General features: G+C 44.7%; 1 protein-coding gene across 1 annotated transcript in view; it reads right to left on the bottom strand.

The window, feature by feature from the left end:
• The window catches only part of PARD3B (par-3 family cell polarity regulator beta), a 657,306-nt gene that overhangs the window by 382,289 nt on the left and 258,828 nt on the right, over window positions 1–16,189 (bottom strand). The gene's annotated exons all lie outside the window — the stretch shown is intronic.

Here is a 16,189-nt window from a genome sequence, read left to right as displayed (position 1 = left end):
TTCATGTCTCAGGCCAGCTTTTATTTTATTGTTTTACTACAGACACTAGCTTGGTAGAATTGGATCTCAGGATCACATTTCAGTAGTTCTCTCCTTTCATCAAAGGTATCCCAAAGCAGTATGGGCAATTACTCATCTGTCACAAGCCTTTTATGCAAGGCTCTGAAAGATTATAGTCCCCTATTCAACATGCATGTGAGGCCATTTGGGCTGCAATGCCACCAGCAGAGAAATAATATACCTTTCTAAGTCTCTTTTCCACGAGACTTAAATGGTACATCTCTCTGCTTTCCCAATGCCTGACTCAGGAAGGGCCTGAAGCTGACAGACACAGTCCAGACAAAACAGAGGTGGTGGTGGTGTTAGGCAGAAGCAAGCATCTACATCTATTGTAGTAGTAGCAGTATCTGTTCCACATTACTGAGCATGCCTAGACCTTCCGTCAACAAGTTTCACAACCTTGGCAGTTCTTCTTGATCCCCGACTTGTGCCTGGATTCTAAGGTAGCATCTGTGGCCAAATGCAGTTTATATCTATATCTGTATCCAGGGCCGGCTTTAGGCCAATTCCACCAATTCCCCCGAATCGGGCCCCGCGCCTAAGAGGGCCCCGCGCCCAGTGGCAGGGATGCCCAGAGTGGGGGGCAAGTGCCAGAGAATCCCTTCCCTGGCTAGAGGCACCTGTTTAATTTTTACTCACCTGGCAGCGCTCCAGGTCTTTGGCGGCGGGTCCTTCACTCGCTCCGGGTCTTTGGCGGCACTTTGGCGGCGGGTCCTTCAGTGCCGCCGAAGACCCGGAGCGAGTGAAGGACCCGCGACCAAAGACTAGGCGTGCGGCCCGGTGAGTACAAACCCCACATGTTTTTTTTTTTTTTTAGTCATCCCTGCCGGGGCCCAGTCGAAACTGTTCGAATCGGGCCCCGCACTTCCTAAAGCCGGCCCTGTCTGTATCTATCTATCTATCTATCTATATGCATGCATGCATGCACTTGGCTCACCTATTGCAGCCATTTCTCTCTGATTTGGATCTCACCAAAGTTATTCATGCCTTTATGACTGACAGTGCACTCTATCTGGGGTTACCACAGAAGACCAAAATGATATCAGTACACATATTTTTGTGACATTAAATTCCATCCGGTTTGGTGTTTATTCCAAACATCCTGTTCACATTTGTCCTGTAACTTTACCACTTTTCTTTAACCTGTCATATCGCAAATCTTCCCTTCCTTAGCAAAGTGCTTGTGACAATAGGCTTTCCTCCTCTCTCTAGACACCTTTGACACTAATATTCTGGACCAATTTCAGGTCTACCAATAGCACAGAATCTGCTCAATTCCACAAAATTAGTCACATACCTTTCTGCTTATGAAAGTTACTTTTCCTTCCTAATCTAACCTTGACCTAAGCATAGTTACTGCAATTAGCCAATTCAGTCCTTTTGGACAGACTCCATGTTTGTTTCTTTCCTGTGAAGGTTTCATTCCTACCTACCTTCGGTGACAACTCTATGTATGTTTCAAGACCCCTCTTCTATTGCACTCCATAAATTTCAGAACTCTGCTCTATTTTATCCATAGGCACATTTGCCTTTTTGGTTATCCTGTCTTTACTTTTCCCCTTAACTAATATTTTAATACTAACGATATTACGTGTACAAATTTTTACCTCCAACTCTAATCCATCCACTTTCTCTGCCAGCCTTCAAGCTACAAACTACATCTTCTACAAATTAAATCAAACTACATCTTCATCTCAACTTCCTTTAGCTAGGAATCTCAAAATAAAAGAGCTTGTGTTGGGCATAAGAAACATCCTCAATCTTACATAAAACTCTTATCTCCCTTGATTTTAACCTTCCATTTAACTGCAGGGTCCGTAACCTGGCATCATCCTGGACTCTGATAGTCTCTCAATCTCCCACATCTCTCATATCTTAATTTCCTCTCACTTCAACTACTGCAGTACCTTTTCTGTGGCCTCTCCAAATGACAGCTAACCTGTAGCATGTGCCAAATGCAGTTGCCTGCCTCCTCCCATGTGCAGAGAAGTATGTACATCCACATCACTCCCATCTTCAAACAACCTCACTGCCAAGTCAAACTGGCCCTCTTTTTTTAAAAAGCCCTCCATAGATATACTTCAGGTTCTCTCACTGACCCAGTCTCTCTCCATACCCTTTCTTGGTGACCCAGCATTAACCTCTTTGTCCCTTCATTCAGTCTCACCATCATGAGCATACCACACTCTCCTCACAAGCTTTGGATGTCAGGACTAACCTTACTATGTCACTTTGCCCCACTGATTCAATTTATTTCAAATCTCAGCTGAAATTATCTTCCTCCTTCGCCTATGTCTCAATTTATCTCTTACTCTCTCTACAAGCATTATTCAGCTGTGCAGCAGTAACTTTGATGTCGGGCTATTCAAAGTGAAACTATTGTGAGCGAGCCCTGCCAGTCAACGTTCTGGAATCCCGCAGGACATAGGACTCTCAATCAATAAAATAATAAAATATATTAAACCTCAAGAACCACAACAGTAGTTAACTAGATAATTATCTGAATTATAAAAATATGGTGGCTGATCATTTGTATATTGATAGTTTGTCAGATGGCAGTCAAATATTAAACCTGAAACTTGGGATTCATAATGGAAATGCCAGCTGAAACCTAACTGTAGATTAACTAACTGTCTTGATAAAATTGTGTGTGAAACATTTATTTTATAGCCAAGCCCAACAGCTTCAAAGCACTCAGACTTGAAAAAACAAGCCACTCCTTGATTGCTCAGATAAGCTACCTATTCTTTAAAAGAAATTTTTTCGATGTAGAAACAGGCAGTTTTGAAAGAGCTGTCTACAATTTCCTTTTTCTCTCCTCTTCCGTAACGATTTCAAAACAACTCCTGAGACATTACAATTTGAATCAGTTGGTGTCTTCTAATCACCCATTCCCTTTTCATGTAATGCAAACACCATAGAAGAAAGATCTCTCTCTCTCTAAACTACCAAGGCTAGTGTCAGATTGGTATTTTTGTTAGTATCTTCCAAAACTCTGTGATTCTTACTCCAACTCCACCCAATACACTTTTTAAAAGGAAAGCTAAAAACACAACTATACTTTAAAGGTAGGGTGACCAGATATTTATCGGGACTATCCCGATATTTGCTTGTTTGTCCCGCGTCCCGACCAACGTTTGGTCGGGACACTGGACAAACAAGCAATTTCTGCCCTCCGCTCCGGCTCGCGCCCCACACCCGCCCCGACTCCGCCCCTTCTTCCCCCATTGGATAGCTCCCCAAATCCCCGCCCTGGCCCCGCCCCCTCACTGCCCCATTGGATCCCTCCCCAAATCCCCACCTCTTCCCCAAGCACGCCGCATTCCTCCTCTCTCCCAGGCAAGCGCTGGAGGGTGGAGGCCAGGGGACGGCGGGGTGAGTCCGGCCTGGCCCCAGCCCGAGCGCAGGCAGGAGGGCGGGGCGGTACCTGCAGGGGGGCAGCCCCGGGTCCGGCCTGGGGAACCGGCTCCCTACATGCCGGTGGGTGGGGGTGGGGGTGCAGTAGCTGCCCACGTGGGGACTCCGGTTCCTTGGGGTTTCACTTCCGCCATGTGCGCCCCGGCCCTGGGGCAGAAGCAGCCGGGACCTGAGCGGGCATAAGCCAGCTCAGTGCACGCAGGCTCTCGGGCCCCGCACAGCGTGCACTGTAAAATCACGCAGAGCCTCTGCTGCGGCTGCACTCCATTCCTCAGTGCATGGCTGGAACTTGAACCCACGCAGAGGGATAGGTCAGGTGTGAGCGGGGCTGCGAAAGCCTTGCCTCGGACCCTGACTGTGAAAGCCCCTGCTCCCCCAACTCCAGGGCCGCCACTCTGACAGGATTGCATGGGAGGAGGTGGAGACGAGGCGTGCACGGGGGGGGCACTCAGGCTTTTTTTTTGCTCCGCCGCCGTTTTTTTCCCTCCCCCCTGCGTCCCGATATTTCAGTTGTGTCATCTGATCACCCTATTTAAAGGCCACTATCCCAACCTCATGACTCCCTCCTCCCAGGGTCACAAATCAAGATTTGCAGGGAGGGAAGAATTTACCCAACACTTGTTAGTGGGGGAGAAAAACACCAGCCCCAACCCCCTAGGTCACACCCCCTTCCAAAACCACACCCCCTGCAATTTAAAAAGGTTTCCCTTTTTAGGATTGGCTTCTGTGACTGCTTCGTCTTTTCCTTGTCATCCCATCCCTCCCACTTATCTAATCACTCACAAGCCTTAGAAAGTTTATCTGAAAATTAATAGCTAGATAACCTATCAACCAAAAGACATGCACAAAAGATGGGCTGGCCTACTGTCCAAAAACAATGCCCACATAAAGGGGCCAACACCACTCCCTTTAAACCTAAGTGCTGTGAAAGTAGAAGGTGCTAGTGTCCCTACCAAGTTGCTGTACCTGGACCCCTGTTCAGGGGCTCCCCATCTTCCATATCAGTCTCCGGCTAGTAACTAACATATTTGAAGTCTCTAATCTCCCAAGACTGGTGAGAGAAGGGACATTCTGTCTTTCATCCAACAGCTTCTTGGCTAATAGGATGAATCAGTGTGTGTTTGTTATTCTACCTTTCCCTTAATTTTTTGGCTGCTGCAAGGTGGTCTCCCCTACTCTACTCAACCCACAGCCTCTGTTTTTGAGACCTCTTCCCATTAAAATACTTCAGAAATCTCAGCTCAGACACCAGTGCTAGGTACTCCGGGAACAGCTTTGCCCCCAAGAATTAGGCCTGGTCTACACTGGGGGGGCGGGGGAGAGGGGGGAAATCGATCGAAGTTACGCAACTTCAGCTACGTGAATAACGTAGCTGAAGTCGACGTACTTAGATCTACTCACCGCGGTGTCTTTACTGCGGTGAGTCAACTGCTGCCGCTCCCCCGTCAACTCTGCCTGCGCCTCTCGCGGTGGTGGAGTACAGGAGTCGACGGGAGAGCGCTCGGGGGTCGATTTATCGTGTCTAGACTAGACGCGATAAATCGGCCCCCACTGGATCGATCGCTGCCCGCCAATCCAGCGGGTAGTATAGACACACTCTTGATGATATTAAGGCAGAAGGCAAATTTTCCTGCTGCTTGCAACAGCTAATCCACAAAAGAAACCCAATCAAAAAACTAACAATACAGTACAAGGATTCCTTCAAAAGGTTGAGTGGTGCTCACATATGTGCTCCCATCTTAAGTAAAAATACTTTGTAACAGTGCCATCTGGTGCATGACTCATGTCATAACAGTATAATAGGCCCATTGCTTACGAGGTGGGAGGGAAATGGTTTTCCCATCCTGCAAAAATTTTCAAGATTTCTAAAAATTTTCCAGTCCTGAATCGGGACAAAAAGTCAAAAAAATCTCAAAATTTTTCACAAACTGATAATCCATAAATTTTTTGGATTGTGTGAATTAAAACATTTTGTTTTGATAATTCTGAACCATTTCATTTATATTTTGACCTTTTAAAAATGTTTACCTTTCTTGGCATGAAATTCCAAAACAAAGTAATTTTGAACCCAAAAACAACACTTCGCTTCAAAAACATCACAACGGGACATTTCAACAATTTATTTATTTCAAATTGGGAGATTTGTTAAAGCCAACCATTTCCTGCAAACAGTTTCAGTTTGATGAATCAGCATGTTCCAACTCAAGAGTTTTTTGCAGAACATTCCCACCCAGCTCTATCTATACTCCATTACTACTGCAGTTATTACTTTGTTTTCTTCCTTTCATACACTGAACATATCAGCAATTAGCATCAACTCAACATTTAGCTTATATTTCTACTTACATGGGCAAATTTACCACTGAACTCTCATAAACCAGTCCCAACGTTATAAAGGTTGGTAAACAACATCAACCTCAAACTGAATCCAACAAAATGAGAAAGGAAAATTGCAACAGAGAAATAAACCCAGTCAATCCTGTAGTTCCCACTCTCTCAAACTGCATTTTCTCATGGTTCACAAACCATGCTTACACTAGATGAAGATACATCATTTATACTGTTGCTGCTTCTATGGCCTGGGTCATTTGGTCCAGTAATAAGAATAGCTTCCATAAAAGTGTACGGTTTTAGCCTTGATTATGAACCTAAGGAAAAACAGTCAAAAACTGATGGTTGCACTGGCTGTGTTCCATTTTCTTCTTCATTTCACGGAATAAGAGGTTAAAGATCAAGAAAAGCTACAGTACACGTAAGTGGTAAAGAATCTGAAATATATATATATATTTTGTGTGAGATAATTATAGTCTTAACAGTTCAGTGCCACACTGTACTTGCATCATATGCCAGTGATCCCCAAACTTTTGAGGGTGGCGCCTCTCCTTACCCTGTGTTTGCCCCCACGCAGCCCCGGAGAGGAGGCTGGGGGGGAGGAGGGGCCGCAGCTGGGGGGGGAGGGCAGGGGCTGGAAGCTGGGCCTGTGGCCAGGTGTGGTCTGCTCCCAGCCCTGGGCCAGGAATGAGCTGCGCCGAGGCTGGGGATGGGGACGGGCCCAGGGCTGGGCCAGAGCAGAGCTGGGGGCGGGGAGGGCTGAGTGGTGCTTCCACCCACCCCCCATTGGGGCTGGCCCAGGCCCCGCCATGCCCCCCTGGACATTCCTCTGCACCTCCCTAGAGAAGCACGCCCCACAGTTTGGGGACCTCTGTCATATGCCAGGATCAGTTGTATCTGAAAAACTATTTCCCAGCTAAGCGGCATGCAAACAAAGCCACAGAAAGTAATCAGAACCCAATGAGTGGCATTTATTTAATCTCATCTTATTGCAATAAATAAAGCCAAGGCCATTTGTTTTCTGCAATTAAAGGCCAGCCATGGGAAAACAAGATACTATTTTGGTATGTCATTTATTGTTTCAGGTATTTCATAAAATACATTCCTACTAAGTCACTGGCTACTACCCTGTGAAAGAGACAAATAGTGTGGAAATCAAGGGTCTATTGTCACTTTTACACGATAAACTTAACAAAAAAAATCTGTTTGAGAAAGCTAACAAGAATTAAAGAACTGTAATAAGGATGTACATAGGCTTGGAAGAATTCAATGGGTAATATCCATGTTTATTTTAAAGCTATTTTTAGATTTCCATCTATTTAAATTTTCACAGTTCCACAAACCTATGGGGGGAAGGTAAAACAATTATTTAATGACAGTAAATGTTGAGATTCAAAAAGTTAAAGCTTTATAATTGTTAAAACAAATTGTTAACATATACAAAATAAATATCTTTAAATAAAATTTTAATAAATTCTCAAGCAGCATTTTTCTTACTTTGCCTATCAGTAAATTTTGATTATTACTGATGGAAATATTTTTTCATAGGTTTGTGTGCGTGTGTGGTGAAATCGATGTTTACCGACAGTTACCAATAAAAATTGAATCCTTCCAAACCTAGCTGTATAGTACTCACGTAACTCCAGTGCAAACCAGCTGTCAATGCTTGTGAAAAAAATATGGACCTTCTGATAGTGATACAAATATACTCTCTAACCAGTGTTAGTACTAAGGAATAATTAGGAAACTGTGTATATAGATAATGGTACCTTGATAATACATACAGTAAAAGCATGGTGTGTGCCCATTACACATACATATCTTAAGTGTATTCACTACTATCTCCCCTCCGAACACTGATAAAACATACTGAGCACCGTCATTTTTTTTTCCATCCAGTGCCGATCTATTTTAGATAACTGGACACTTTTTTTTTTTTTAAAATAAAGATAGGCAGTTCTATCATCTTTTTCCTTACCTCAGTTAGGGAACAAGTGTTTTTGTTGGTTTATTGGGTCTTATTTAAGGGGGCGGAGGGTTCCTCCTCCTTGCTCTCCTTTTATTACCTTATATTTCTATATTATTCTACTTATGCTGTGGCATTGGCTTTGAATATTTATTATAATAATCCATATAAGATCAGATAGACAATGCAGTTCTTTCTTTGAATGCCAAAACGCATAACATCCTTTTCTCGGTAGGGAAAGTAATCAGATTATCTAGAAACACTATTGTTTGCAGGTAAAGTATTTGGTGGTATTGTAAAACCCCCAAATTTATGTTCAAGAACTGAAAGTATTCTCATCTTTTGTTAAATTCATAAATTCCAGATGACAAATTCAAATGCACCTCTAAAATTGTAAATGCCCCCTTGTGACCATATTTTATAACCTCAATTAATGCAGGGAGTTCCCCCACTCTATAATTTTAATGTAGAACCAAAAATTCAGCATCCTATTGCATGTTAAAGGCTCTAATGTGCATATGGCTGTGTCAACATTATTGTTATATATTTAAACTTTGACAAGGCTGATAAGAAAACGCCCTGCGACCTTTCCCTTAAAGTAAACTGTGTATTATCTAGTTTCAAGCAATGTAGATCAATCATTTTCCATTTAACTAGCAGCACCTTGCCAAAGGATTAGTATCTACAGAGATTCACTGTTAACAATACATTTTCCACTAATCCTTATGTTTTGGAAAGAATTTTTTTTTTAAACTGAAATAGTTGAAACAAGCATATGGTATAAACCACAGCCTTTTTTACACGTAGATTTTACATTTAGATTTACATTAATTACATTAGGGAAAATAGAGGAGAGCAGTTCTGCTATTTGAGCCCAATTAATAACTGAAACATTTGGATAAATACAATGTCAGAGGAAATATCTCCATACAGAATACATTTAAGCACTACTTTATTTTTATTTTAGAAAAAGTTCATCAAATGTATTTATGAGATATGAATGCATACACTAAACAGGTTACTTTCCCCTGCGTTCTAAGGCACAGTTCACATGCCCTGTGTAGGCTCAAACTCACCACTTTTCCCAGTGATTGACTTTAGGGAAACTAAGTGAGCAATAACACAACAGTCTGTTCCAAGCCTTAAGCTCAAAGTTGCCTGTTCTGAGGCCTAGTCTACACTGGCAAGTTTCTGCGCACTAGAACAGCTTTCTGCGGTGTAACTCCCGAGGTGTACACACTGCCGAGCCACTTAGTGCGCAGAAACGGCGCAGTTGCAGCGCTGTTAAAAAAACACCACCACCACAACACACCCTGATGAGAGGTGTATACTTTCTGCGCCAGGGCTACAGCACCACGGTGCCAGTGTAGACACCCTGATCTATTACAGCACTGCTATTGGCCTCTGGGGGGTGTCCCACAATGCCTGTTCTCACCTCGCTAGTCATCGGTTTGAACTCTACTGCCCTGCCCTCAGGTGACCAACCATGAGCCCCACCCCTTAAATTCCTTAGTAATTTTGAAAGTCCCCTTCCTGTTTGCTCGGTGATGCATGCAGTGGTCTCAGCGCATCTTTCCAGATGGCCATGGCTGCTCCATGCACCAGGCGATCCCCCGCTTGGAGCAATGCCGAGCTGCTGGACCTCATCAGCATTTGGGGAGAGGAGGCTGTCCAGTCCCAGCTGCGCTCCAGCCGTAGGAATTATACCACCTATGGACAGATTTCACGATGCATGACAGAAAGGGGTCATGACCGGGACACACTGCAGTGCAGGGTCAAAGTGAAGGAGCTACGGAACGCCTACCACAAGGCGCGGGAGGCAAACTGCTGCTCTGGTGCTGTGCCCATGAGCTGCCGGTTCTACAAAGAGACCCCACCTCCACTGCGAAGGTCACTGTGGATACCTCGGTGGCTCGCATGCCAGTCAAGAGTGGACCGAGCCAGGAGGAGGAAATCTTGGAGGAGGATGTGGAGGGGGACCCAGAGGCAGAGGACAACTCTGAGGTCAGAGATGCATGCAGCCAGGAGCGCTTCTCTACCCCGGCGGAGGCTAGCCAGTCACAGCTGTCGGAGCTTTCTGAAGTGCAAACAGGAGAGGAGGCCCCTGGTAAGTGCCTTTGATTTTGGGAATCACGGAAGCGAGTTGTTGGGGGCAGGAGGGTTGCAGAAAGCAGGCTTGTGTCTGTATGATGCGCGTACCACCACATGCCTAGTCTGAGCGGTGGAACAGGGTGTTGATTGACTCCCTCACTTCACAGGAATCTGCCTCAGAGATCTCCATGTAACTCTCATGGAGATACTGGGCAATCTGCTGCTGCAGGTTCTTTGGCAGAGCTGCTTTGTGCCTTGCCCCATTAAGGGTAACTTTCCCGCACCACTCTGCTGTCACTCAGGGGGAGGGGGGGGAACCATTGCTGCACACAGGCGAGATGCATAAGGGCCAGGGCAGAAGCTGCCGTCTTGGAGAAGACCTTCCCTTGATTCCCTGCTCACCCTCAGCAGCGAGATATCTTCCGTAATGAACACAGCCCCCCCTACAGCACTGGCTCTCCCCAAGAGCCACATGCCCAGTGTACAGTAAGGTCCTGGGACACCGATTTCCCCTGCCCCTGCGGTTACTCACCATTTTGGGGGTCTTGTGGCTCATGTGTGCTTGCCTGGGGTCAGCCAGCTAGTGACATGTATGTGAATCGTGGCTGTGTTTTAAATCACTGAATCAGTGGTCTCTGTGTTGCAAACAATACTGCTTCCGTAAAATGGTGCATTTTGGATTCACAGATAGGACCTTGAAAGCCCAGCCTCCCTCTGTTATCGCCAGTTGAACAGCTGCGCAGAATCAGAAAGCGGCCACGAAGAACTAAAGAGGACTTTCTGCATGAGGTCATGATGCACTCCTCAGACGAAAAACAAGAATTGAAGGAGTGGCGGGACAGCGAGAAGAGGAACCAAAAGGAGAACGCGGTGCACCAGAACGAAGCCACAGAGCACCGGCAGGTCTTTAATCGGCCAAAAGCACTCAACAGTCATTCTGCAATTGCTCAGCCTGTTGTTGAACCTACTTGCTGCTGTCAAGGTGCCCAGTATATGGCTTCATAAGCCACAGCACTAAGGGGTAGGCAGGGTCTCCCAGGATCACAATGGGCATTTCGATTTCCCCTACGGTGATCTTCTGGTCCAGGAAGAAAGTCCCTGCTGGCAGCTTCCTGAACAGACCAGTGTTCCGAAAGATGTGTGCGTCATGCACCTTTCTGGACCAGCCTACGTTAATGTCTGTGAAATGCCTACGGTGATTCACAAGCGCCTGGAGAACCATAGAGAAATACCTTCCAATTAATGTACTCGGTGGCTAGGTGGTCTGGTCCCAGAATTGGAATATGCGTGTCATCTATCACCCCTCAGCAGTTAGGGAAGCCCATTTGTGCAAAGCCAGTCACAATGTCATGCACGTTGCTCAGAGTCACAGTCTTTCAGAGCAGGATGAGATTAATGGCCCTGCAGACTTCAGTCAACACGAGTCCAACGGTCGACTTTCCCACTCCGAACTGGTTAGCAACTGATCGGTAGCAGTCTGGAGTAGCAGTGCAATTGCCACGTGCTTCTCCAGCGACAGGACAGCTCTCATTCTTGTGTCCTTGTGCCCCAGGGCTGGGGCAAGCTCATCACACAGTCCCATGAATGTGGCTTTCCTCATCTGAAAGTTCTGCAGCCACTGCTCGTCATCCCAGACATGCAGGACAATGTAATCCCACCAGTCAGTGTTCGTTTCCCAAGCACAAAAGCAATCTCGTGTCGTATCTACTACGTGTGGCAAGATCAATGTCGAACTCCTCTTGCCTTTGTAGTTGAAGGAATAACTCCACTGCCACTCATGACGTGTTATTGAGAGCAAGCAGCATATTGGTTGACAGTACAGGATCCATTCCTGCAGACCCAAGAGGCAGAGCACACAGTACACAAACTGTTGGAAGACAGTGCCAAATGCAGACGGAAGCACAGGGATAGCTGAGATGCGAAGCAATGCATCTTTGGGACAGGACCCAGGATGCCCCATGATCCCCTCTGCCTTCCCACAACTCTTAGCGGCAGAAAAGGAAGAGATGCTCTATGGGATAGCTACCCAGAGTGCACCACTCCAAATACTGATGCAAGTGCCACAAGTGTGAACACACTATTGCACAGGCAGCTGACAGTGTGAACACACAACAGCAGTTTCCCTTCAGCGCTCTCTTAGCGGCGCTGTAACTGCTGGCGCTGTAACTCTGCCAGTGTAGACATACCCTTAGAGTTCTTAGAGTTCTTTGCTCTCGATTGCTCAGCCGAATGTCTAGCTTCTCTCTGCATCAGCTCTGAAACCTGATTCCTCCCTTTTTATTTCCTCTAGGCTTGATGTTGCACGTAGGTGTTGTGGGGCCAGCTTCAGCCCTTGTCCCCGGAGATCATTGGCCACTTCCTGTACTGGTCCACTGTGGCATTTGTCCACCTCCACCACATTAACACAGTGCTGGATAGGTGAATATCAAATCACATACGGTGAATTTGAAAGTGAGTTTTATTGTCATTGGTTATTGGGAATACAACCAAGTGGCTACACCACTAGTTTGGGATGAAACAGCCCAGAGAAGTAATGTTAATGTACAAAATACTAATACTATGGTTAAATCATGTTAGCAAGTGTTACCTCTCTAATACGTTGTGTCTTGGTTCACAGGCACTGACTTATTTTTCCCAGTGGGTTCTCCACCCCCACTCCGCCCTTTCCCCCAGGTCCCGTCTTCACTCCCCTCCCCTGTTCCGCCGCTTCCCGTCCCACTCCGTCTCCTGCCCCGAAGCCCAACCCCCGCAGCTCTCCATCCTCCCCCAAGCACCTCCAGCCAGCTGCCAAACAGCTGATCGGCAGCCCCGCCAAACAGCTGTGGCTGGTGAGAGCTGAGCACTCTTTTTATTTTCCCCATGGGGGCTTGAGCCCCGGAGCACACCCATGCAGTCGGCACCTCTGTCTTGGTTTGTTCAAATAAAAAGGAAGAATGACTATAGAAGTGAGCATACATGCTTGGATTGAGTACCATAAACTGGATGGAAGGAGATTTGTAATAAACCATCTACAAAATTAAAGTCATAATTTCAAATGTTGTTCCTGCACACTAAAAGGCTGACTGTGATGGGAAAAAGCTGCCCATCAAGTGTGTATCAAATTGACAATTGGAGAAGTCATTCCAATGACAATTACTCTTTTGACTGGCTATGCATTTTATATTCTACAGCAGACAATAAAAATTCTCTCTCACACACACCCCTAGAAATTTTAGAACAACTGCCTTTGCTCAAATCTCAAAACTTTTATCCAGTGTTGAACGTACACAAAAATACAAACCTCCGTATAAGTCTGAAACTGCAGTCTCAGTGTAGTTGGATAATTATTGACTGAAAAATATCTGGCATACTAAACAGACAGTAACAACCATACAAACCAGGACTCACACTGGCTTTTAAACTGGTTTTACAACGAATCAACCCAAGCACTGAAAACAAAGCATTACAAAATAAGATTTTTTTTTTAAATCCAGGAAAGCGCATTGCTACAATTTATTTAATATCATAAGAACCCGAGATACTGACAACCAAACTGGAGTTCTAATTGTAACATATTATACCCCTTAGTATCCAGTAAATAGGTCTGTTTTCCTTAGTTTTCTACAGAAATTTCATGTTACAATCAAAGAGATACTCCAGCCAGTCAGTGCATATTAACTAGGATAGTTAAATTCACTCAGCCTTCAGTCTCATTACTTAATATCACCTGAGGCAATGTGCATTTGTCCTAACATGTACTTAAAATGTAACTCTCAGTAGGCAGTCCATGCTAGCCTCATTACAAAGCTATGCCACTTTCTCTTATGTAATGCGCCTCTACTTTTTAGGTTAAAGCCAATTTTAATTACTCATAATAGCAGCTATCTATATAATTTAAGCTGTTTGACTATCTGTCTTAGGTATTTTTAGAGTGCCTATCACCGTGATATTTAAATTCTTATGGGTACAAGGATTAGATTAACAGACTGGGACTAGGCAAACAATCAGGCAATTGACTCAATCCAATCCTCCAAATGGAAGTAAATCCATTTCTAAAGTATGAACCCTTTTGTATGCTCCCGTTTGAATTAATTCATAAAGCAACCCTACCCCATAAAGTGAAATGGTTTCTCTCATATTAGGAAAAAGCAAGTGCAAGTAAAATCTTAAAGAGGCTTTAACAAAAACACTGCCTTTTATTTATATATTTGTTTTTAACGGTGCGGGAAGAAGGTTCAACACCATGATCTTTTCCTGTCGCATACATTATAAAACACTTACTTATTTTCATTCATTACATTTTATAAAACACAGTAATTGCACCTATGCTTTATACATTCACAGCCAAACGTCTTTGGGGTTCTCACTGTTTAGAAAGCAACAAAGAGTCCTGTGGCACCTTATAGACTAACAGACGTATTGGAGCATAAGCTTTCGTGGGTGAATACCCACTTCATTAGACGCATGTGGTGGAAACTTCCAGAGGCAGGTATAAATATGCAGGCCAGAATCAGTCTGGAGATAACGAGGTCAGTTCAATCAGGGAGGATGAGGCCCTCTTCTAGCAGTTGAGGTGTGAAAACCAAGGGAGGAGAAACAGCTTTTGTAGTTGGCTAGCCATTCATAGTCTTTGTTTAATCCTGAGCTGATGGTGTCAAATTTGCAAATGAACTGAAGTTCAGCAGTTTCTCTTTGGAGTCTGGTCCTGAAGTTCTTTTGCTGCAGGATGGCTACCTTTAAATCTGCTATTGTGTGTCCAGGGAGGTTGAAGTGTTCTCCTATAGGTTTTTGTATATTGCCATTCCTAATGTCTGACTTGTGTCCATTAATCCTTTTAAGTAGGGATTGTCCAGTTTGGCCGATGTACATAGCAGAGGCATTGCTGGCACATGATGGCGTATATTACATTGGTGGACGTGCAGGTGAATGAAGCGGTGATGAGGTGTCTTATTTGGTTAGGTCCTGTGATGGTGTCGCTGGTGTAAATATGTGGGCATTGAGGTTTGTTACATGGATTGGTTCCTGAGTTAGAGTTACTATGGTGTGGTGTGTGGTTGCTGGTGAGAATATGCTTAAGGTTGGCGGATTGTCTGTGAGCGAGGACTGGCCTGCCTCCCAAGGCCTGTGAAAGCGAGGGGTCGTTGTCCAGGATGGGTTGTAGATTACTGATGATGCATTGGAGAGGTTTTAGCTGAGGACTGTAGGTGATGGCCAGTGGAGTTCTATTGGTTTCTTTCTTGGGCTTTGTCTTGCAGCAGGAGGCTTCTGGGTACACATCTGGCTCTGTTGATTTGTTTCCTTATTTCCTCATGCGGGTATTGTAGTTTTGAGAATGCTTGGTGAAGATGTTGTAGGTGTTGGTCTCTGTCTGAGGGGCTGGAGCAAATGCGGTTATACCTCAGCACTTGGTTGTAGACAATGGATCGTGTGGTGTGTCCGGGATGGAAGCTGGAGGCATGAAGGTAGGCATAGCGTCGGTGGGTTTTCGGCATAGGGTGGTGTTAACGTGACCGTCACTTATTCGTACCATGGTGTTTAGAGTGGCACATCATAGAACTATTAAGGGATTGAACATTTTAAAATATATCATCTTGGGTTCACACATTTACCTACTAGTACGAGAATCTTGGATGTTAAATTTTCAGTAGTACATTTAATCCAGACCCTTAAGCTTCAGAACTGAAATATCAGCATGAAATGAAGTTAATGCCTCCTTATCTTACGGCATTACACATTTACAGAAGAATTACCAGTAACTGCGCTGCTTGTAGACATTTTTTTTCTCCCTAATGTACCATGCTTAAAAGAGATCTTATCTTCAGGACCAAAATTTGGAGTTTGAATAGATCCTGGTTAAATCACTACATCTGCCAGATGCAGATTGATATCAAGGCCTACAATCACCTCAGTCATCGTGGAGCAGCTGTTTTTAATGCTCCACTGAGGAAGTGTATAGATTGGTGCCTCTGAGGGACAATTCTTCTTCACTGAATCACTACTGATTGTAGGCAGTTGTCTAAACTTGAAACTTACTATTTGGTGTATCCATGTTATGTCATGTGATCTGCAACACCTGTTGCACAAGCCATGCATGCACACCACATCATTTCGCAAGTGAAGTACATTTGCCTCATATCATTGCAGCCACACAGCACAGCGATGGTTCAAAATCAGCACTTAGCATTCTGGTCAGACATCCTATAGTGCATTGCACTGTCATTGTGCTTCATAAATGTTGGGACTTTTCTCACTGCGCATTGTGGTATTCCTCCCAGAAGGCAATGGAATTCAGTGGCTTCAGCTCAAACTAAATAATTCCCCTAATTACTCTCCTTTCCTCCCATC

This window comes from Emys orbicularis, chromosome 11 (assembly GCF_028017835.1).
Source record: "Emys orbicularis isolate rEmyOrb1 chromosome 11, rEmyOrb1.hap1, whole genome shotgun sequence".
NCBI classification, from domain to species: Eukaryota; Metazoa; Chordata; order Testudines; family Emydidae; genus Emys; species Emys orbicularis.
This window is presented reverse-complemented; position numbering and strand designations above follow the sequence as displayed.